The sequence below is a fragment of the Pan troglodytes genome, chromosome X, assembly GCF_028858775.2.
Source record: "Pan troglodytes isolate AG18354 chromosome X, NHGRI_mPanTro3-v2.0_pri, whole genome shotgun sequence".
In the NCBI taxonomy this organism is placed as follows: domain Eukaryota; kingdom Metazoa; phylum Chordata; class Mammalia; order Primates; family Hominidae; genus Pan; species Pan troglodytes.
In genome coordinates, this window is record NC_072421.2 from 109554775 (window position 1) to 109577447 (window position 22673).

Here is a 22673-nt window from a genome sequence, read left to right on the forward strand (position 1 = left end):
ATGTTTTCCAATATTAATGAACATGAGGCTGCTCCTATTCATGTAATATATTTAGCATAATAAATTACTTAGATATGACCAGATTTGAAATAAAGAATCTTTTCTGAGGTTATCTGAGGTTCTTTGTCAAAAACATTGGGGTTTCCTGGTTCCTGCGTTTGGTTGGATTGATCCCTCTGATTTAACTCAGTGTTTCTCCACTGGGGGTGCACATGAACCTATCATCACTTCCCAAGCGAAGTTCTTATTGTAAATCACTTTGTGCCATATGATATGTTGCTAACTGCAGTTTGTTGTTTGCATGAGTATCCTCCCCCCACCAAAATAATATATGACTGAGAACCATCAACAGAACCTAGTTGGAAAGGCTTCCCCCAAAAGGGTTGCTTTGTTAGCTGCAATATGCTTTCTCTTTGAACTCACGCCTCTACAGTTCCTCTGTGAAATGGGGAAAATAAAACCTCTCTTTCTTGGTTTTCTAATTTTGTGGACTCTTAGATGAAAATGCCTCCTGGCTCAGCCTTGGCTTTCGTCTGGACCCTCCAACAACTGGCCATTTCCTGGACCTTCATTTTCTGTTTCCTCCTTAGAAACTTCCTTCCAATATTGGGGAAAACACTTCCTGGGTTGACTGTGTCCTGATTTATCTCTGATTCAGCTTATAGGCTATTGAAGCTGTTCAACAACTGTTTATTAATTAAACATACACAGAGTTTCTTGGACTATATCAAGCTCTGTTTACTGTATGGCCAAGATCTATTTTGATCAAATCTGTGTTGAAGGCTACAGAAAGGGTGGCAAAAGAGACAAGAGTTGAGAGAGGGTATCTTCATCTCCTACTGAACATCAGCATTCAGCCCTGTCAGATTCCCTGTGGTGTACAAGTCCTGGGGGTATCCTTAGAGATGGTCCTTGGATATAAAAACAGGCTTGTTTCATTGGGAGGCCAAGCGTGAGTTGAAACTAAGGGAGAATGCAAAGCCATGTCTGAGGAGGAATACTGAGGGGGAAAACTGAGGACCATATTAGTCTTCAGATCTGAGATGAGTGTGGGGCCTGAAACAGAGTTGAAGCAAAAGAAGAGGAGGAGCTGTGAAGGCAGAGCAGGTCAGGAAGACTCTGAGAGTCTCTGGCATTTGATTTGGGGTTAGGGCTGTGGTCCCTCCTTAACTGGAATCCTCCAAGGAGACAGAGAAGAGCAGTCTTTACAAAGGCAGCTAATACACTTGTTTACACACACACACGACTATTAAAAACATGTGTGTATGTGTGTGTGTAGGGAGTCTAGTGGTAGTTGGAGATGTAGCAGGGAGAAAATAGTGGGAGAAGGAGGGAAAGGGAATAAAAGAAAAAGTCCAGAAGCAGGTTCTTCTGGTGCTGGCTACCTCTTTGCTCCTTCTTTACACTAATTTTCAATCTGCAAGGAACCGTAAAGTGAACTTACAACTGGAAGTCATTGAAAGTTTTCAATTAGTTCTCCTGTCTAAAACCAGGAGCAATTTATTTCAATGATATAATGGTTTGATTTTCTTTTATGAGCTATAGTCATCTTTTTCTTCCTCCTATATGTTATAGGGATTCTTTATATCTCCAGGCCATCCCATTTTACTAGAACAGATGTGTTTTCCTTCTAGACTTAGAATTTAATTGTATTGGCTCCAAGAGAGCCAATTGGTTTTACTTTTACTCTGCTTCATTTAGGCTGTTTTGATGCTGATGTAGTAACTCTCTCAGGTCAACAGGATTTCTGACTGGAAATATGCTGTTATAAAAATAATTAAAATACATTTCCTTCCTACAAAATGCAAAGCAATATGTTACTTTCAGGGTGTAGAGTAAGGGGTGAGGGAAGAAAGAAATACAGAACCAAGTTCCTGCTCTCAAGAAGCTTACAGTGTACTTGGGTACAAAAAACATTAAGACAAAAAAAATGGCTAATAATTATATAAGAGAATCACTATGAAGGGCCAATTGTGATACTTAGACACTGCTCAATAGACTCAGAGGAGGGAGCAATAAAAGACTGGGAAAGCTAGCAAGGCTTTAAAATGCCTGGTGCATACTAGACATGCAACATATATTTATTGGGTAAGGTAGAATTTGAGCTGGATCTCAAAGGATAGATAATATTTTGAGAGGCAGTTTAGAATGGGAGCTATATTCTTGCTACAATACTGGTATAGGTAAATGCAGAGGAAGCAGAGGTTGTGTTGGGAGACACTGCAAATAGTTTTTCTAGAGCAGAGGATTTATAGAGAAAGATCATACTCAAAACGTTGTTGGTGCCAGATAATGGAAGGCCTAAGGTCCATGGGAAAAGGGTTTGAACTTTATCCTATAGGTAGTGGGGAACTACTGAAGGTAGAAGGGTAATGTCAAGGGAGGATGAATCTAGTGACTATGTGCAGAATGGATTGACAGGGAGAGACAGTAGGCAGTTGGACCAGCTTGGAGGCTTAGCTTGCGGATAAGGGCAGTAAGTAGGGTAATAGCAGTGGAAAATGCAGTAAGATAGGCAATAACAAAATGCAGAATTCAAATGAAGAGTGCTTAGTGACTGAATTATATATATGGGGCAAAGGAGCGGTGGAAGGTAGGATGACTTCAACTTCTAGCCCATGAGACTGAGGAATAGGGGTGGCATTACCACAGATGTCTTTTATTTCTGCTTAGAAGTTGTTTAATGATGTCTTAGGCTGGTTTGCAAAAATATTAGCCTCAGTGCATTTCGTATAATTATAACTTGAGACTCTGAGGTTTGAAGGGACCTAGAGATTCTAGACTGGTTTGTTTGAACTCTGGCCTGTAGGGGTTAACCCAAACTATGACAGATCAATTCCATTGTTTCCTGATTCATCTCTCTTGCTATTTCATTCAGATTTCAAGTCCATTGATCCTGCCCCAAATTACCTTTCTAGGCAATCCATTCAGGGGCTAAATAACTTTTATCCATTGGCATGTTTTCTTCCTTACTTTTCTGTGCGGCATAGCCTCTCTGCTTGATATTAGCTCATGTCTTCATGCTCGTTTTGGCTTTTGAGAACTGCAGACATTTCAGGGACTGTGATTTGCTGCTTTTTTATACAACCATAGACAACTAATAAAAATGTTACTTTTGTTTTGTTAATTTAAATAAAGGAGCACTTTCTGCCTCTAGATCAGGGCACAGGAAGACATTTTTCCCCCCTTTCCTCACAGGGGACTGGGTTCAGTAGTGTATGCTTGCATGAATTCTTTGAAGAAAAAGAGATATCAGAGGAAGAGATGTGAAAGATTAAAAGAATAATGTCAGGTAGTATATAAAAACCTACTTAGCATTTTTAAGTGCTTACTTATTCTTTTGTTTGTTTGTTTTTGTTTTTTTTTTTTGAGACAGAGTCTCGCTCTGCCGCCCAGGCTGGAGTGCAGTGGCGCGATCTCGGCTCACTGCAACCTCCGCCTCCCGGGTTCACGCCATTTTCCTGCCTCGGCCTCCCGAGCAGTTGGGACTACAGGTGCCCACCACCACGTCCGGCCAAGTGCTTACTTATTCTAAAGTCATTTATGATCATCGCATTTGTCTACAAGCCAGCACACATCCTGCCCCCCAAACACGTGCACACTCCAAAATATGAAAGGTCTATGGTCACTTCTGTCATATATAGGAAAGTAAACGAAGGCCAAGTAAAATACCATTTTTAATTGGAACAATGAAGGATTGGAAACTAGAGCCCAGAGATCTTGGTGCTTGAAATTATAATATATCTTGCTTGTAGTGTATTTTTAAAAGCATTTTAATACTCCATGATTAATTTGATCCTCACAACTTTCTTGTGAGGTAGATCAGGTAGATAGCATTATATCTCAAGCCATGGAGAGGATAAATTACTCACCCAAGTTCACTGAGCATTTTAGCAAAAATGCCCTTTTTAAAAATTCTTCTTTCTTTTTCTCTGAAAAGGAAAGGCTATTTGCCAACCTTTGCTTTGGGCCACAATAGCCAGTCAGTCAACAAGTGTAGGGGGCAACTGGAAGAAAGATATATTCCCTCCTGCAATGTGGAGACCATAGAGCTGCTACCAATTGTGCCAGCTTCATACACCTCTGACAGCTGGCTTCCAAAATGCAAAGGAAGTACCTGGAGTCTTTGGCTCAACCTCTCAGAATGGGAGCCAAGCCTCTGGCTTGTCCATAATCGTTGACTGACTTTCCCTAAGCATCTAGAAATGTATCAGGAATAATCTCTCTACTGAAAAGTTTAGGAATGAGTATTTGAAAGGGAAGGCATCTCTCTTTTATCTTAAGACCTAGAGAGTTTCCTTTCATCATAGGATGGATCAAATCATGATCTGTGTGAGTTTAAAAGAAAAGATTAGGCCGGGTGCAGTGGCTCACGCCTGTAATCCCAGCACTTTGGGAGGCTGAGGCGGGCGGATCACGAGGTCAGGAGATCGAGACCATCCTGGCTAACACGGTGAAACCCTGTCTCTACTAAAAATACATAAAATTAGCCGGGCATGGTGGTGGGCGCCTGTAGTCCCAGCTACTTAGGGGGCTGAGGCAGGAGAATGGCGTGAACCCGGGAGGCAGAGCTTGCCCTGAGCCATGATCGCACCACTGCAGTGTACTCCAGCCTGGGAGACCAGCGAGACTACGTCTCAAAAAAAAAAAAAAAAAACAAAAAGGTTAGCTTCATTCACACATTCACACACTTGGTTTCAATGACTGATCTTGCACAGCAATGAATCAAATCTAATTTCTTATATCTCTCTCCTGAGTTTAACATCTATGTGTCAAACTGCCTACTGAGCATCACCACTGGTATATAATCCCTCCACACATACCTTAAACTCAACATACTCAATACCAAATTTATCATCACGCTTATCTTAACCTACCTCACATATTTTATATTCATTTTTGGCAACACCATCTATCCAGTTTCCCAGGCCAGAAAACTGGGAGTCATTCTTGAATCCTCCTTTTCCCTTATTCTTCCACATCCTATCACCAAGAGCTATCAATACAGCCTCTAACAATCTCTATCCTCGATTCAGGATATTGCCTTCAAACCTCCGTTTTCTGGTCTCCTTGGCTTCATGGTCTCTTCCATCTTTCCCTTGACTATTATGACATTTCCATAACACAAATTTGATTGTCATAACTTTGTCCTACTTAAAAGTTTGCTGATGGGGCCAGGCACAGTGGCTCACGCCTGTAATCCTAGCACTTTGGGAGACAGAGGCGGGTGGATTGTTTGAGGTCAGGAATTCAAGAGCAGCTAGGCCAACATGGCGAAAACCCATCTCTACAAAAAACATAAAAAATTAGCTGGGAGTGGTGGTGTGCTAAGGCTGAGGCACGAGAATTGCTTCAGCCTGGGAGGCAGAGCTTTCAGTGAGCTGAGATGGCACCACTGAATTCCAGCCTGGATGACAGAGCAAGACTCTATTTCCAAAAAGAAAAAAAAAAAAAAAAGTTGGCTGATGGTTCTGCTCTGGCTATAGGATCAAGTTTGAATTGACCAGTAGGTTCCTGCCTAGCTCTCCAAAGGTACCTCTGGCTACCATGTGCATATCTTAGACTCCAACCACACCAACTACCTGTCCCCAGACAGCTCTGACTTTCCTCATGCCTTTCTCTTGGCCTAGAATACCTCCACCTGATGGCCGTTCTCTGCTTGTGAATACCTACTTCTCCTTCAAGTCCCAGCTCTTATGTTACATCCCTTCTATACAGCGTTCCCTGACTTCTCCAGGCAGAACCAAACCCTTCTGCTTCTGCGTTCCTATAGCACAGAATCATCTACAGTTCTGCACATACATTGAAAATAGCTCCTGTCTCAAACTATTGCAATTATTTTATTTGGCATTTGGTTGTTTTCATTGAATACTCATGAAATCTATATTTCATTAATGAATTCATTTAATCATTCAGCCCCTGTGTTAGGCCCTGGGAATATGGTGGTGAACCAGAAAGGTCTGGCCCTGGCCTTCATGGTGCCTACCATCAATGCTTAGACTGGTAGGGGATACCCACTAATAAATATCAAATATCAACAGAACATGGTAGGTGTAGAGTTTGAATGTAAGTTGTCAGGAAGCATATCATAGAGGTGAAGAGCATGGTCTCTTCTCCAGAATTGGGCTAGCCTGTGTTTGAATCCTGGTTTCACCATTTATTAGTTATGCTATTTCAGGCAATTTACCTAATGTCCCTGTCTCTTGTTTTCCTCATCTGTAAAATGGGAATTATTATAGTCTTTATCTCAGAGGGCTGTGATGCACGTTATGAGAGTCAATATTTGTAAAGCACTTAGTGTCTGGAATATGCCAAGTGTTTAATAAAATGAATTAAATAAAATTTAGGGCAGAGTACAAAGAAACTTAAATTTCTCAGTTTGAGGGATAATGTGGCTGGCCTTGTTTTCTCCTTACCAGTTCTGATTTTACTTGTTCATACATGATCTTCCCCTTTCTGTCACTTTCAGTTCAGGGTTTATTTAATAAAAGCAAAGAGAAGGAAATCGTGAGAATGGCCTTTCAGGGTAATTATACAGCCCGGCATCTTACCACCCTCTCAACTTACTTCCCACACATATCCGGAGCTTCAGCTTTGCCCAGGGTCAGTCACCTCTGTAGTGGCTAGGGCTAAGTCATGACCTGATAAGTGGGCCTTAGGTATTTCTCTGTCCTATTAGCAGTCCTTTCTCTCTTCCATTCCTCACTAGAGGTGACTCTTCACCCATTCCTGCCTGCTTTCATCACAGAAGACTTTGGGGGGTCCCTGGAACTTGTAGGTAGATATTTTGCAGGGTCCCCAATAGCCTCTAGCCAGCTGGAGTCCTTGGCCCCAGCCATTCCTTCCCTTGTCACCTCTCTTACTCTGACTGCCACCCCTGTGGGGCCTCTGAATCCAGTAGTGTCAGGAAGCAGGATAGTGGAGAAGATAAAATATAGCTAATAGCCTCAGTAATTATTTATAGATTGCTTTATTTATTCCTCGAGACAACTATTTTGCCATATTGCTGGACTGTGTGTCTGCCGTCTCAGCTTTGTCAGGCCAATTATGTCACTGCTTTAATGACTCCAGAGTCTTGTCACTGAGAGGTCATCCTAATTGTCTCTGCTACCCTAGGTTGGTGGCAGGACTTCCGTATCTGTCTGGAGGCTACAGCTGGCCAGAGGGAAGGCATTCAGTCTCAGAAGAGCCTTGCCCTCTGCCAACTGCCCACCTCCACTGCTCTCAGATCAGAGCTCTTGAAACCTACTGCTGGCCCCAGGGAGAGCTACTAAATGCTTCCACTTTGCCAGAGATGAGAAGAGAGGCAGACTCAGAGAGGAAGCATGGCAGGTGCATTAAATGCTCCACTTAACAGTGAAGGAGATGGGAGGAACGCCAGGTGCATCTCTCCTGGCCATTTAGCTGTCAAGGTCACTGCATCCTCGAGCCTCCTCTGAGAAGTTAACCGAATCCTTGATGATCACTTAGATCTGGGCATTGATTTATAAGCATGTTCACACACATTTCTTTCTTCTTACACTTAGAACTATCTGGTAAGGTAGATGATATGATCACTCCATTTTACAGGTGAAGAAACTGAGGCATAGACAGGTTAGGAAATTTGCCATAATATTGGAAGTCTGACCTTGTCATTCTAAATGGATGCTCTTTTCACCATTCCAGGGATGTCTCTTCTGTCTGTCCTGCTCCTGCACTTTCAAAATGGGTAGAGATGGGCTGCTTTTGCAACCTACTCTTTATGTGCCCCTCTCTCCATTTATAATATCTTTCCTGCGGTCTGTAGTTTGTTCTAGCTATCCAGGAAGACTGAACAGTATCCTGCACTTGAAATCTCCCTCTTTCCTGCTTCCAGAGAGAAAAAGCACTGAATAATTTAATTCATACTGTTGCTCTGATTGCTGATTCTTGGTAGCAGGCATTGTATGCATGTCATAGGGAGTTCACCTTTTGAACAAGGGCTGAAGCTTAAAAGGACAAAGCTTGAATGATAGGGATTCATACACCAAGGTTGGGTGATTGTGGGGAGAAGAAAGTATTTTGGGTATGAAGATGGCCAGAACTCTCTATTTTTGAATGCTAGTCACTTGCTACAGGGGCAAACAAAGAGCTTGAGGTTCTGGCTTCTGACATCTGCCTGCGAGGGGCCCAGTCAGCACTGCTGCCTTCTGGCTGGTGAGCATCAGGGAAACACACACATCATCAGCACAGCCTGCATTGCTGGGACCATGTGGAACACTCTATTCTGAGTACCAGACCAAATTGCTTTCAGAGAATATAATTAGGAAGAGCCCTGGGTTGCAAGTAGAGGGCCTTGGGTTCTCATTCCAGGTTTTCTGTTGCTTCACTGGGTAAATGCCTTTACCTCTCAGGTACTTTTCCCTGTCTTTAAAAAGAGATGATGCTCTCTGAAAAGGGAAATGAATACTATAGCATTCGAAAAGCATTGTATACTTTTTACACACAGTATCTTGTAGGATCAGCCAAGTCTACCTTAAACTGAGAAGAAAGAAATGGGCTCAGAGAGGTGATGTGACTTGCCCAAGGTCTTATGACTCATAAGTGTCAGAGCCAGGCTTCAAGCCTAATACATGCTTCAAGTTCTTTATATGTTAAATGAGGATGATGAGGATGAGGATGGCAGCTAATGAGTGCTTATTATGAGCCAGACTCTATGCTAAGCACTATTATTTAATCCTCCCAACAACTCTATTAGGACAGCACTACTATTATCCTTAGTTTATGAATGCTAAAAGTTGAGGTTCAGAGTGGCTTAGTGTTTTGCTTAAGGTCACACTTGTAGTAAGTAGCAGGGCTAGGACTCTTGACTCCCAGTATAGTGCTTTTGACACCATACTAGTCTGCTTAAAATGCTTTTTGGGAAAGTGCTTTGGGCATGTGTGTGCTATCTGAATGTAAACTGGCACTCCATATCCTTTTAGCAGACCTCCAGATGAGCCTGGAAGCCTCTAAGGGGAATGCATACTTGTCTGAGTCCCAGGACAAAAGGTCAGGGTAAGATGGGGAAATACCTACGGGAGACCTGTCTTCCCCAGCAGAAGGTGCATGCTCTCTAGAGGAAGTCTGAATGGAATCTTCAGAGCTGCCCTGGCTAAGTTCTAGCTGAGCTGCAAGCCTCCAGGGGGCTCAGTGGGCACATTTTTAGGAAAACTCATTCCATTTCTTCCTTGCCATCTTAATTTCTAGCCAAAGCATTTGTTCTCTGTATCTGTAGCCTCCTCAGACAACGTCTCCTTCCCTGACTTCTGCTCTGCCTTTAGTTTGCCCAGACAGGAGTTGGCCTGTTAGCCCTGTAACTTTACCCCTGGAGTCTCAAGGGAGCCAAACCCAGCACACCAGCCATTGTAGCATTTTATTTGGATTTATCCTGGACACCATAAAGCTTGTGTCCTGCATCTCTCAAATTAATAGGGATTTTATGGCTAGGCTCAGGGAGTCCTGAAAGGTACTCAGACTCTGTAGCACTAGCCCCCATCCTTCAGCAGTATCATTCTCTCTCCACAAAAGTCACAGTTTATGTTCCTCCTCAGAGCTTTCCAATGTACCGTCTGTCTCTGTTACGTTGCAATGAGATCTCAGGGAAAGAAATCCAGAAATGTCTGGGGAGGCTGTGCCATTGTGCAAACATGATACGACACCAGGCAGGATAAAGATGAGCAAGCTGCAGAGCCTTTTGACAAGACCAGGGTCCCAGAGGCAGTGGTTCCAATGACAGGCTGGTATGGGATTCAAATGTTTGCCAATGGTGGCGTTAACTTTTCCAAGTATTTCAACACAACTAAAAGTCATGAGTTCACTCACCCCTCTAGTTTCTGGATTTCTTCTTTCAGGTTTTTCAGCACTTCTAGAGTAATTCACATGGTTGTGCAGATTGACGCCACCAAGTTCGATTTTCCAAGCTCCATCAAGCCCACAGGGCCATTTCATACATATTCCTCTTTGGAATCTCCTGGGCCAATTTCTTTCTGAAAGTTCCATAGCCAGTGTTCCATCAAGTTCCCCTACCCATGCCCCATAACAGAAAAGCTTGTCTCCAACCTTATAGAGGAAAGAGTCTTTGAGATACGAATTTCCCCCACCCCATGTAAAATCTTATATTTGCATCCAACTCGATTTTATTTCTTGAGGAAGAATTATTCCTGCTCCTTTCTAAGGTTAATCTCTGATCTCTACTCTTGATCTTCCTACCTCATCAGGTTGTTGTTTCATTTTCTTTCCTCCTAGATGCTCAATCTTCATTCACTTCTCCCTTTCCCTGAGTTCAAGTCTCTCCACTAAAACTGAAAACTGCCCCCCCAAGGTTACTTCCTCCTCCATCCTCAAATCCACTGGGAAAATTTTCAAAAGTATAGTTTCTATTTGTATAGACATCATTTCCAATTCCTTTTGCCACCTATTGAAATTTGGCTTCATTTCTACCATATCAAAAGTCAACAGCAGCTGACATTTATTAAGTTCTAACTATGCACCAGGCACTGTGTTAGGTCCTTTACACAAATTGTCTTATTTGATTCTCAAAAAAATCCTGTGAAGTTGGGCTTGATAAGTGACTCATTCCTGTAATCTCCACTCTTTGGGAGGCCAGGGTGGGTGGATCACTTGAGCCCAGGAGTTCAAGACCAGCCTGGACAACATGGTGTAACCCCCCTCTCTACAATAAAACAAAAACAAACAAACAAACAAAACAAAAAACCCACAATATTAGCCGGGCATGGTGTCGCATACCTGTACCTCCAGCTACTCGGGGAAGTGGGAGGATCACCTGAACCTGCGGTGGTCAAGGCCACAGTGAGCCATGATCACACCACTGCACTCCAGCCTGGGTGGCAGATTGAGACCCTGTCTCAAAAATAAATAAATAAATAAATAAATAAAAAGAATCCTATGAGATAAATACCATTTTAATCTCCATTTTACTGACAATGGTCATTAGAGAATTTGGTGACTTTTTCAAGGTCACATTGTGTAGTCAGTGGTAGAGTTGGGATTTGAACTGAGATAGTTTGACTTTCAGCTAATCCTTTAACCTAAGGGCTGGCTAACTTATTCTGTAAAGGGCTAAATAGAGAAGATTTTAGGGTTTTTGTGCCATATGCTCTCTGTTGCCAGGCTCTGCCATTGTAGTAGGAAAGCTGTCATAGACAATACATAAATGTATCAGAATGACTGTGTTCCAATAAAACTTTATTTATAGACACTGAAATTTGAGTTTCACATAACTTTTACATCATGAAATGTATTTTCTTTTGATTTTTTCCAGGCATTAAAAATGTGAAGACCACTTTTAGCTTGAGGCCACACCAAAACAGATGGTAGGCCCAATTTTGCCCATGGCTTGTGGTTTGCTGTCCCCTGTCCTAACTACTGCATTGTTCAAAGCCCCTTGAATTGTCAAATCCAATGGCTGCAGCTCTTAATGCTGCTAATATCCATTCCCCTTTTTGGGCATTCTCTCCTCAGTGACTTTAAGGCCATCACTCACTCCTAGTTTTCCTTCTATCTCTATGATTGCTGTTAGTCTCTTCTGAAAGATTCTTTTCTCCGACTTACCTCTGAAATATTGGTATTTTCAAGGATCAGTAGCTGACCTATTTTACTCTGCTCTGCTAGAGTAAGTGACTCTACTTCTAAGACTACTAACACTCACTCTTAGTATGGTAACGAGGAGCACGAACTTTGGATCTGTACTTGCCTGGGTTTGGATCTTGTCTCCAATAGATACCACTTGTGTGACCTTGGGCATGAGACCTCTCTGAGCCTTGGTTTTAGTCCTTTTGTTAGATGAGGATAAAAATAGCATTTCCTTCATAAGGTTGTTGTGAAGGTTAAATGATTTACTATTTGGAAAACTCTTAGAACCATGCCTTTGATAGAGTATATACTTCATAAGTATTTGTCATCATCACTGCTATTATTGTCCTGTTATTATGGGATAATGACTCCCTAATCTATATCTACAGCTCAGACTTCTATTTTGAGTTCTAAACCCATTTAACTAACTGCTTGTTTAACATCTGTGCTTGGATGTCACACTGGCACCTTTACTTCAACATGTCCCAAACATAACTCATCATCCCTTTTCTACCCTCCTATCACCTCACCCTAACCTGCTATTTTTCTTCTATCACTTTATTCTTGTTAAAAGCATCACTGTCCACTCAATCACTTAACTGAGAAAGCTGGGAGTTGAGTTTTATGTCAGAAAACAATGACATGAAACTTCCAACTTTAAAGCTAAGATGAGACTGAGTTGGGACTTGAGTTTAGCTATGTGGGTGATTTGAACATTTTTCCTCTCTTACCTTTCCTTATTTTCCTTCACTCTTGTTGGATCGATCTCTCTCTCTCTCTTAAACTTGGTGTGCCCATTTCTAACTCTTCACCTTTGATCATATAATTCTTCTCATCTGAAATGTGCTCCTTGTTATATTTCCAAATGTCACTCATCATTCAAGGGCTAAAATACTTATGAAGACTTCCTGTCTTTTCTAGTCAACAAAATAAGGTGTATTTGAAACTGATAATTTATATTTTAAAATTGAATGTCATTATTATATATTTCATACTTTATAATGCTTTCTGTCCTGAGTCTATAAGTTGTATTGAGCAGGGCGTGTTCTTCTTGTGAATTCCCTGTAGTGCCTTGCACAGGTCTCTTTTTGCCTTCAATCATTCTTCCTGTGGCTCTTCTGCCCCCACTAATCATGGGCCACAGATTAAACCTTAACTATCTGCTTTTGTCTCTCTTCTTTCTTTCTTGGAGATTTTACATGTATTTCTTAGAGATAAATTTTTGTTTGTTTGTTTGTTTGTTTGTTTTTTAGAGACGGAGTCTCACTCTGTTGCCCAGGCTGGAGTACAGTGGCATGATCTCAGCTCACTGTAACCTCCACCTCCTGAGTTCAAGCAATTCTCCTGCATCAGCCTCCTGAGTAGCTGAGACTACAGGCACGTGCCACCATGCCCGGCTAATTTTTGTAATTTTAGTAGAGACGGGGTTTCACCATGTTGGTCAGGCTGGTCTCGAACTCCTGACCTCAGGCGATCCATCTGCCTTGGCCTCCCAAAGTGGTGGGATTACAGATGTGAGCCACCATGCCCAGCCCAGAGATAAAAATTGTTATATCTGTGACTTTCTAAATTTTCATTTCATCCCTAAACTTTCTCTTGAGCTCCAGTGTCACATCTAAAATTTTCTGGTAGTCATTTTCAAATGACTCCAAGCCTCACACTGACTCCAAGCTTCATTTTCACTAGAATGTCTCACACTGACTCCACGCTTAATTTTATATCAAAGCTTATTACCAACTTATTATCTTCCTCGCCTTATTATCTCACCTCGCCTTCACATTTTCTCATGGCATCACTTCTCTGTTACCTAGCAAGGAGGTAAAACTTGCAGTCATCTCTGACTACCTTCGTCACACATCACACAGCCATTCAACATTATTGTTTCTTTACAGTGTATTTTATACCCCATCCTTTCCAAGTGCACCACTACAGTAACAACAGCAATAACAACAGTATAACAGTTAACGTGCACATGTTTACTCTGGCCAGGTACTGGGCTAAGTGCTTTGTACATGTAACTCATGTCAACTTCACAGTATTCTTTTAAGGCAGGTACTTTTAGTTTTTTCTTTTCACAGAAGAGAAAACTAAGGCTCAGAGTGGCACAGTTAAAATCACACCTAGACGAATTTGGACCTAGATTCTGTACCTAACCACAGTGCTACTCTTCATGCCTAAATTTCCTTTGTTTTTTTGAAGGCCATATCAGTTATTGTTATTTGAGTAGCAAAGTTCTGTTTATCATCTTTATTTTTATTTTATTTTATTATATATATATATATTTATTGGAACATGGATGAAGCTGGAAACCATCATTCTCAGCAAACTATCGCAAGGACAAAAAGCCTAAATTTCTATAATTGCTTCCTAACTGGTATGCCTGCCATTGCTTGCTCCTCCACCAATCCGGAATTCCTACACACCATTTCCAGAATAATCATTCCCAAACATTGTTATCATTATTTCTTTTTTTAAATCTCAAAATCCTTTCATATCTTCCTTTCATCCACTAAATTAAATCCAGCACCGCCTGAACATCTAAAGGCCTCTACAGACTGAACTTCCCCACTCTATCTCCTGGAAGTACCTGCCTCTGTTTCCATGAATGGCTTAAAGCATAATGCCCTACTTGGCCACACCAGGATTTCACTTCATGTTTGCTCCCATCATCCCACTCACTTCTGACCATGTTGAAAGTTCCTAGAGGGAAAAGGAAGGGCATGCCTGTTTGCATTCCCAACAGTGCCTTCCACCTGGTGCACACTGAGCGAATATTCATCAAGTGATTGATATTAGGGGCTCAATTACCACTTTGAGGATTGAGCTGTTTAATTTCTCCTTAACACTCTCTTGTTTCTATCCTTCCAACTAGCCCTCTCATTTTCCTCTTCCTTGGCATAACTGCCCCGTAACAAATGTGAAAATCCTCTCTTTTGCAACATCAAACATCCTGCGACAATCTTCTTTACCTACCCATCACTACTTCATCAGCCTTTTCCTAGATGTATAAACAAATATACATTTTATATTCCTGTCAATCTTTCTTCATTGTTTGGTCTTTATCATTAGACTAAAAGCTACTAAAAAAATTTCTGATGATGACCACTATGTAAAGATGACAACAATCAAAAGGATAACGTTTTCTGTTCGTTCCTGAGGTTAAATATTTTATGTGAGTTACAAACTTTCAGGCCACGTTCAGCATAATGTAGGCCAATAGGGAAAATTCAAGATTTGGAGGAAGAGTGACCTGTGTTCCAACCCTGCCTCCACCACTCACAAGCTGCGCAATGTTAAACATACCAGTTAACTTGTCTGATCCTGTTTCCTCACCTGTTAAATGGGAATAATAATAATACCTATCATATAGAAACTGTAGTGAATGTCATTTAAAACCACATATTTGTAGCACTCAACACACAGAAGATTATGGTAGACAAGATATGGCCAACCTCTAAATATGTCAACACCCTTATCCCCAGAACCTGTGAATATGATATGTTACATGGTGAAAAAGATTTTTCAGATACAATTGAAGTTGCTAATTAGCAGACCTTAAAATAGGAGATAATCCTGGATTATGTCGGTGGGCCCAATGTAAGCACAAAACAAAGCAGAAGAGGAAGGCAGAACAGTCAACCAGAGAGAGATGCAAAGGGAGAAGAGACAGGAGTTGGCCAGCTGAGTTCCCCCTCATCAAAGTGTAAGGGGATACTTAACAGGCCCTTGCTGGCTTTGAAGTCAGAGGAATGGGGCCATGCACTAAGGAATGTGGGTTGTCTCTAGAAGTTAGGAATGATAGCCACCGAAGAAATTAGGACTTCAGTTTTGTAACATCAAGGAAGTGAATTAGGCCAACAATCTGAGTAAGTGAGGAAGTAGATTCTCTGCTAGAGCCTCCAGAAGGGAAGGCAGTCCTGCTGAAACCTTGATTTTAGCCCAGTGATCCCTGTGTTAGACTTCAGAACTACAGAACTATAATGATAATAAATTTGTGTTGTTTTAAATTGATAAGGTTGTGAGAATTTGTTATGGCAGCAATAGAAAACTAATATAAAGATAGTCAATAATTGATAACACTTGCTATTGTTTATTTAGGGTGATCACAGAAATCTTAGCAATTAGATATATATATTGTCTATTATAAGATTATTGATACCTTACTAATCTGATACTATTGAAAATCGGGGAAGCTGGAGGTCCGGAACATACCAAAGGACTGGGACCCAGAGGTGGTAGTGTCTGTCTCTGTGTCTTTACAATCAGGTTGCCCAGATTGTACATGCCAGTCAATAAGTCTTTATAGAATCAAGTGCCTGGTGATTTCTTGGACTTTATGAGTACTACGTGTATCATATTTTACTGGTGAGAAAATTGAGCAGGTAGGTAGCACCATGGGCTGGGAAGAGGTAGGAGTTGCTCATTTTTTTTCACCTACAAAATAGTAATAGCTATAGTATATACCTAAGTCATTAAACTGTGCAACATGAGCAAGTTACGAAGTAGAGGTTATTATTCGTGCATTTTAAAGATTTTATCAGGCAGAAACCTAGTTCTGCTCCTAGAATGTCATTTTGGCCTTGAATTATTTTATAGTTTGTCCATCAAATGATGCGTCCGTGTGTGTGTATGTATGTGTGTGTGTATCCATGTGTTTTCATGCTGCATATATATGCAAACATGCAGAAAATGCCTCACTTTTGACTTTCTAACTTGGTAATATTTTGAGATATGCTTCATAGAACAGGGCCACTTCTGACTTCAGTCTTCTTCCATGGAGTGATTTCACTAGGGACACCTGTAATTCCTTCTGAAAAAATATTTGTTTCTAGTGGCCTCCATTATATTTAAATATATTTTACTGTTGTATATCTTAGCATTCTATCTGTAGAAAACCCAGTAAGATTCACGTCAATTAGAAATAATGCTAGGTGCCCCAATATATCACATCTAGTGGTTGGTTTTCTACCAAACTAAAATTATTAGCCAAATCGTATGAATTATATCTTCTATTTATTGATTGTTCACCATATCCCAGTGCATTATATGGTCTTATTTAATTTTTCATGACAGCCCAGTGCCAGTTGGTACTATTATTAATCCCATTTTATAGATGGGGACTGTGAGGCTTAGAGGCAAAGTGCATGTTTACACAGCTAGTAATTCGTGAGCAGGGCCAGGATTTGAACTCAGGTCTGTGTGAGTTCCCACACCCAAGTCGTCCTGGTAAATAAACAAATCCTATGATCTCACTCCCTTTACATGAACTCTCTTGCCCACACTGAAGGGTTTTACAGTGAATAATAAGATAAGTGGACCTGGAAAAAGTTTATATTTTATTTTTTAATTGATAAGCCACATGAATTGTCCCTACATGCTCAGTAGGTAATTGTTTATTTTCAAATATCTTTCAGATGCTTTTTGGATAAGCTCTAGCCCGGTGCTTCCCAAATTTTAGTATAAAAAGGAATCACTGGGGATCTTCATAAAATGCAGATTCTTATTCAGTTGGTCTGGGGAAGGATTTGAGATTCTACATTTATAGATACCTCCCAGGGGATGGTGGCAATCCTGGTGTGGGGACTGCACTTGGAGTAGCAAGGCTCTAGCTCACTACATCCTAGCCTTTTCCCTATCCTTGTGATATTCTCACTCAAATGTGGAGGTTTTTCAGATCATCCTTCTGGGCTGTAGTAAACATGTTTGCATTGGTCTATTTTCTCAGATCCTAAAATAAATTAGGGTGGGATTAATGAAAATTATTAGGCAATAAGGCTAAAGAATGGGGGAAGGTAAGAATATCCCTCTGCAAACCTTTCCTTCTTCTTGTACTCTGCTCTAAAAACCACCTGCCTTATCTTTTCTATTTTCTTTGTTTTAATTTTTCGGAAAGAGTGTGATTGTATGTGCATGTTTGTGTGTGTGTGCATGTGTGTGTATTTGCACATGCATTTGGGGGGCTGATTCTCAGACTGACTATACTAAACCAGAGCCATAGTCACTGGATTCTGCTAGCTTCCATTCCCCAAAACTACTATGGTGCAGAACAGACTGGGATTTCTAGATGCCTTGCTGTTGGTGGTGTGAGCCAGATCAGACACATAAATGTGAGCAGCTAAATTTTTGTCATGTTTAATTCTGCCTTCCATCTGAATACGCTAGCTATAGACACATATAATGTTTTCTTAGCTAGCAAGATAGGATTGTGTGTGTGAGTGTGTGTATGTTAGGGGGAGGTGGTGGTCAAGAAGGTAAGTCACAAAGATATGACAGCAGCGTATAATATAAACACGTATACATACATATGGAATGGAAGTAGAGGGCTGTGATCTTGGTAAACTGGGCTTTAGTTACCTCTCGATTTCTTGGGAAGATCTCCACAGAACTTCAGAAAATGTATTTCGTATCAGCAAACAGTACTGGGTTGTGGTTTTGCCACTGTTGTTAGCTAGTAGTCTGTTTTAGGCAAGTCATTTCTACTCTCTAGACTTCAATTTCTCTATAGGTGAAATGAGAGGATTGACCCCACCAAGATCCCCGCTTGTTTCTTATCGTTATTTTTTCTTTCCTTTTGCTAAGGCAAAAACCTGGGGCAATTGCATTGGCCACCACCATCCAAGGGCCAACTCCAGAATTGGTGACAGAAAACCAAACCTAAGAAACTTGCAAAGTTCCCTTCATCCAGCAAATTGCAATTTTTCTTAGCCCCTATCAGCTTTTATAATTTCTTTAAATCATCTGTGCTCACTCAGTTGATCATGATGTACATGTTTGTTTATAAGACCACAGTTGAGTCATTCAGGAATCATTCCTTGCTGGCAGTATGGCTCTGCTGGTCTCACTGGACAAAGTTTGAGGGGCCCATCAACAGAAGAAAAGCTTCGTGAGTTTTAGAAAGGATGACACTGTGGATATGTCAGCTACTAGGCTCTGGACATGATGGCTGGGCTTAGCTTATCCCTCATCTGTGGGATGAGGAATAACTTCTGCCTAGAATGAGGCTTTATTTCTGTCTATAGGCTGCAAACTTTGTCATACCTTTCCCTGCAAACCTGGCAAATGACTGGGCCAGATTAGGCCGGTGGCACCTTGTGGCACAGAGTACTTTGGGGAGAGAGATTCTGCGCCTTATATTCTTCATCAGTTAGCAGGAGGCATCTGAACAGCTTAGTATACTAAGGTGAAAACAGGAACCTTTGGCAGAAGTAAAGCAGGCAGAAATGCTTCAATCTACCACCTTCAGTGATGGAGCCCTGGCAAAAAATAAATTAGAATATTCGAAAACAGGCTACAGGAAAGCATCATGACACATTTGAAATATCCATTCAATAACTAAGCACCTGAATGGCTTGCAGATTGGAATTTAATATTGTAAGGAGAGAAATGAGACAGCAACACTGAGAATGTACTCCAAGGTTCCCAATTCCCTGGTACTATGGAATTCTATCATTGTTTACACAGTGTTTGCAAGTCAAATACAGGCAATTTTAAGATGCTTCACATATGAGTTGATTTCTGGATTAATTCCATTCCCAGTCAAAGCAAACACCTGGATAGTTTTCTTTCTGTTTGTTTCAAAACATCTTCGGTTCTCTCATATTCCTCTCATCTTCCTCCCTTCTGCATCTCTAATTTCTTGGCCTAGTCTTCTCTAAGTACTGTGGTTCTGCGTGCCATTCTGGTTTTAGTTGTTAGCTATAGAAAGAACAGAATCTTAGGATTATAGCTCTTGTGGCTGGGAAGGATGGCAGATATCTGGTTCAGGTCTCCATGTTGAGATGTACACTGAAGCCAGGTGAATTAGTATCAGTGAAGCCGGGGGCTACATTGGTTCTGAATCCCTGAACCTGCTCACATGCTTATCCCCTGGGTAACCATCAGGACTTACCTCAACAGCCAGATACTCACATCACCAAGAACAGAGCAAAACCTACACTGTAGGCTTCATTCGTGCTGATATTTTGAGTTTTTCCCCAATTATGATGCTGCCAGTTCTTTCCTACCTGTCTGCAACCCGGTCTTTAGTATATCTATTTGAAAGTGTAATTTTAACCTAAGAAAATACTTACTATGGTTGCTTTAAAAAGTAACAGAATGGGCACCTTTTCAGATCCTACTTGAGTAATCCTCATTCTGCTCTCTCTCAGCAGTGAACATTAGAACGAATTGCCTGATGCAACATAAACAGTTTCACTTAATGCAGAATCCGTTTCTCTTATTTGCTGAGTTGGAAGGAGGCAATTCATTGCATTTTGGTAACATAGTAATAAATAGAAAGTTTAACAGATGAACCTGGGTGCTTTGGAAGCACAAATTCACCTCCTGCTCCCCTCTGTTACAAAAGCAGAGCCAAGATTGTATGGGGTTGACTGAGGTCCTTGAAAAACTACACACACACACACACACACACACACACACACACACACACACAGATTTTCTCTCTCTCCCTATGTATATTGTGAAAGTTTATGAAAACAGCATCTTCCAGGGACCAAAATGTGGATTTTAGGTGACATTCAATTCTTCCTTCGACCTCACAGAGAGAGCTTCAGAGACTCCTTGACCCTGTGGGTTTCTTTTATCCCAGACTATATATTTGCTTTGAAACGAACTTCGTACTATGTAAATGTATTAACATGCCTTTTGATTTAGAATAAGCAGATTTTAAAGACATGATGAAAGGTACCATGTGACATGATTTATATCTCAGTTTTTAAAGAGTTTATGGGAAAGGAGACATAATATAAATCATCAATAAAACATCAAAAAACCTATGACACCAACAATAGACAATTATGAATGCTGATATATAAATCTGTCATTCTTGTTAAACGCCATGAAGATAAATATATGGCAATAGAAAAGTGGGTCTGGGTGTGCCATGTCAATGTTGTAATCTTTCACATTTGAAGCCAAGGGTTAACATGCACAATCTCTAAAAAGAGCATTATCAATTAGTCTATGTCTCTCCTACTCTTATAATAAACTCGGGTAAAGTTCAGAGGTTCTATCTTTCAGGCTGGTTTCCCCGCTTCAGGCTTTTCCTGAGGGAGTAATAACCTTGCTAAACACTTAACCATCACCAGGTACATGACTGCAATCCAAAGAGCTTAGGTTGTAATAGGGAAAAAGCCCTTCTAGTCTCATTCTAAGAGACCATGGAGAAAGATCAGCATCTGTGAATTCAGCTCAGTACCTGCATATATGGGACATGATCATGACCATTTGTCCGAGTCGATGTGTGTCTAGGGAGGGAGGGAGGTGTCCACTTTGAAGCAGAGATCTGACTGATGCCCCTCCATTTGCATTTCTTGGTTCCTTTAAGGAAGACAGGCAAACAAATCTGGCCATTTCTTAAGTTTGAAGGATACAAGACAAAGAAGGTAAATGGGGACCCTGGTTCCTGAACCTTCATGATCCGGCTCCTGGCTCTCTATTTCTGAAGGTGGCTTTTGACGAAGGGCAGGTATCCTTGGTCCGAGGGCCACACTAATCGATTTTAAGGAGGCCTGGGAGCAGGTTCCCCACGGATCTTAAAATCTACCCAAGAATGGAGCAAATCATTGTCCAGGGATAGGACAAAGCTGTGGTTCAGGAAAATATTCCCAGTGAAAGGATGTTTTTGGTCATCGCAGGCAGCACCTTGTCCTATCAACCCTGGAGCTTCTCCCCATTGCATTTCCTCTTCCAAAACAATCTGTTGCTGGCCTCCCTCTGCTCCCTACCACCCTGAGCCCACAGCCAGCCAGTCAATGCTTCTCAGCCTACAGCAGCCCAGCATCTTCATTCAACCCGCACTTCGCTGCCCCTTGCCCCTCAGCAGCACTCAGGCAGTGAAATGGACCGCACCGGCCGCCTGTAGACTTACCCTGAGCCAAGTGGTTTTTTCGGATCAGATCTGTGTCGTCTGGATGTCCACTGGCCAGGATGCGTGGTGCGGCGCCTTGCCGGACTCCTCTTTTGCGGCGCGAAACAGCAGCCGACTGGGACAGCCCGGGGCCTCTAGGCTGATGGGTGGGTGGGCGGATGAGCACAGGGAAAGGGGCGGGGTGTAAAGACGAGCGCAAGTACTGGCTCCTACCTTGGCTTCCCCTTTGGATGCTCAGTTATTGCCAAACTTGCCTGTAACAGATCGGCCCTCCTCACCTTTCACCTTCGCCAGTGCCCTGAAACTCTTTGCTCTACCAATGTCCCTACCCTGTTCTCCCAGCTCTCTAACCCAACCTGAGCCCCTTCAAGCGCACCCACTCCCTTCACGCAGCCAGTCACACACAATAAGAGCTAGGGAAGAAACTGACACGGGGAAACTGACAGGGGTAGCTGACACTGTAGTGTGAAGGAGAGGGAGAAGGAGGGAGGAAGGAAGGGATGGAGAGAGAGGGGAGAGAGAGAGAAAAAAAGAGAGAGAGCCGCATTCACACTCTTAAACGCACACTCAAGCTCCAGCTGTTAGGTAGCGGCTGGCGGGAGCGCTGGCTACCCCTCCAAAACCCTTTTCTACACTAGAGGTTTCTGTCCCCTTCTGCTGCCGTTTCTGGAATATGCTATACAGAGAAGGGGAGAGAAAAGCAAAGAGGGGTGGGGAGGGGAAAATCAAGGAGGCACGCTCCCTTTATCCTCCCCACCCCTGTCTCCAAAAATGTCCAACCCTGAGCTCTTCCTTTTCCCTTCTTTCTGCGCCCGGCTTCCCTCTGCTCCTGTTCTTTATTCCTCCCTTTGGGGTGGCTGCGAGCTGCGGATAACCCGTCCTGGTTGTGATGTGGGGTGTGTGTGTGTGTGTGTGTGTGTGTGTGTGTGTGTGTGTGAGAGAGAGAGAGAGAGATTGAGACAACCGTGGTAGGCAAAAGCACCCCTCAACTCCCCCAGCCCCCGGGCCGAAGCCTCTCTCAATCTCCTGGCGGCGGGGCGGGGCGGGGGAGGCGGGGAGGCGGGAGGGAAAGAGGGAGGACGGGGCAGGCGGCAGGGGCAGCAGCTCCTGCCTTCTTTGCAGCTCCGCGGCCAGGGGTGGAAGGAAGCCGCAGCCGCAGCCGCAGCCCCAAGTCAACCCCCGCTGCCCCGTCCCACCGTCTCATCTCTCCCCC

General features: G+C 42.2%; 1 protein-coding gene across 1 annotated transcript in view; it reads right to left on the reverse strand.

Annotated features, from left to right (window-relative positions):
• TRPC5 (transient receptor potential cation channel subfamily C member 5) overlaps positions 1 to 22358 on the reverse strand; it is a 303905-nt gene extending 281547 nt beyond the window's left edge. Inside the window, exon 1 of the mRNA XM_016943747.4 lies at positions 21461 to 22358. The gene's annotated coding sequence lies outside the window, so the exon portion shown is untranslated. The remainder of the gene's footprint in view (positions 1 to 21460) is intronic.
• Positions 22359 to 22673: the final 315 nt, after the last annotated feature.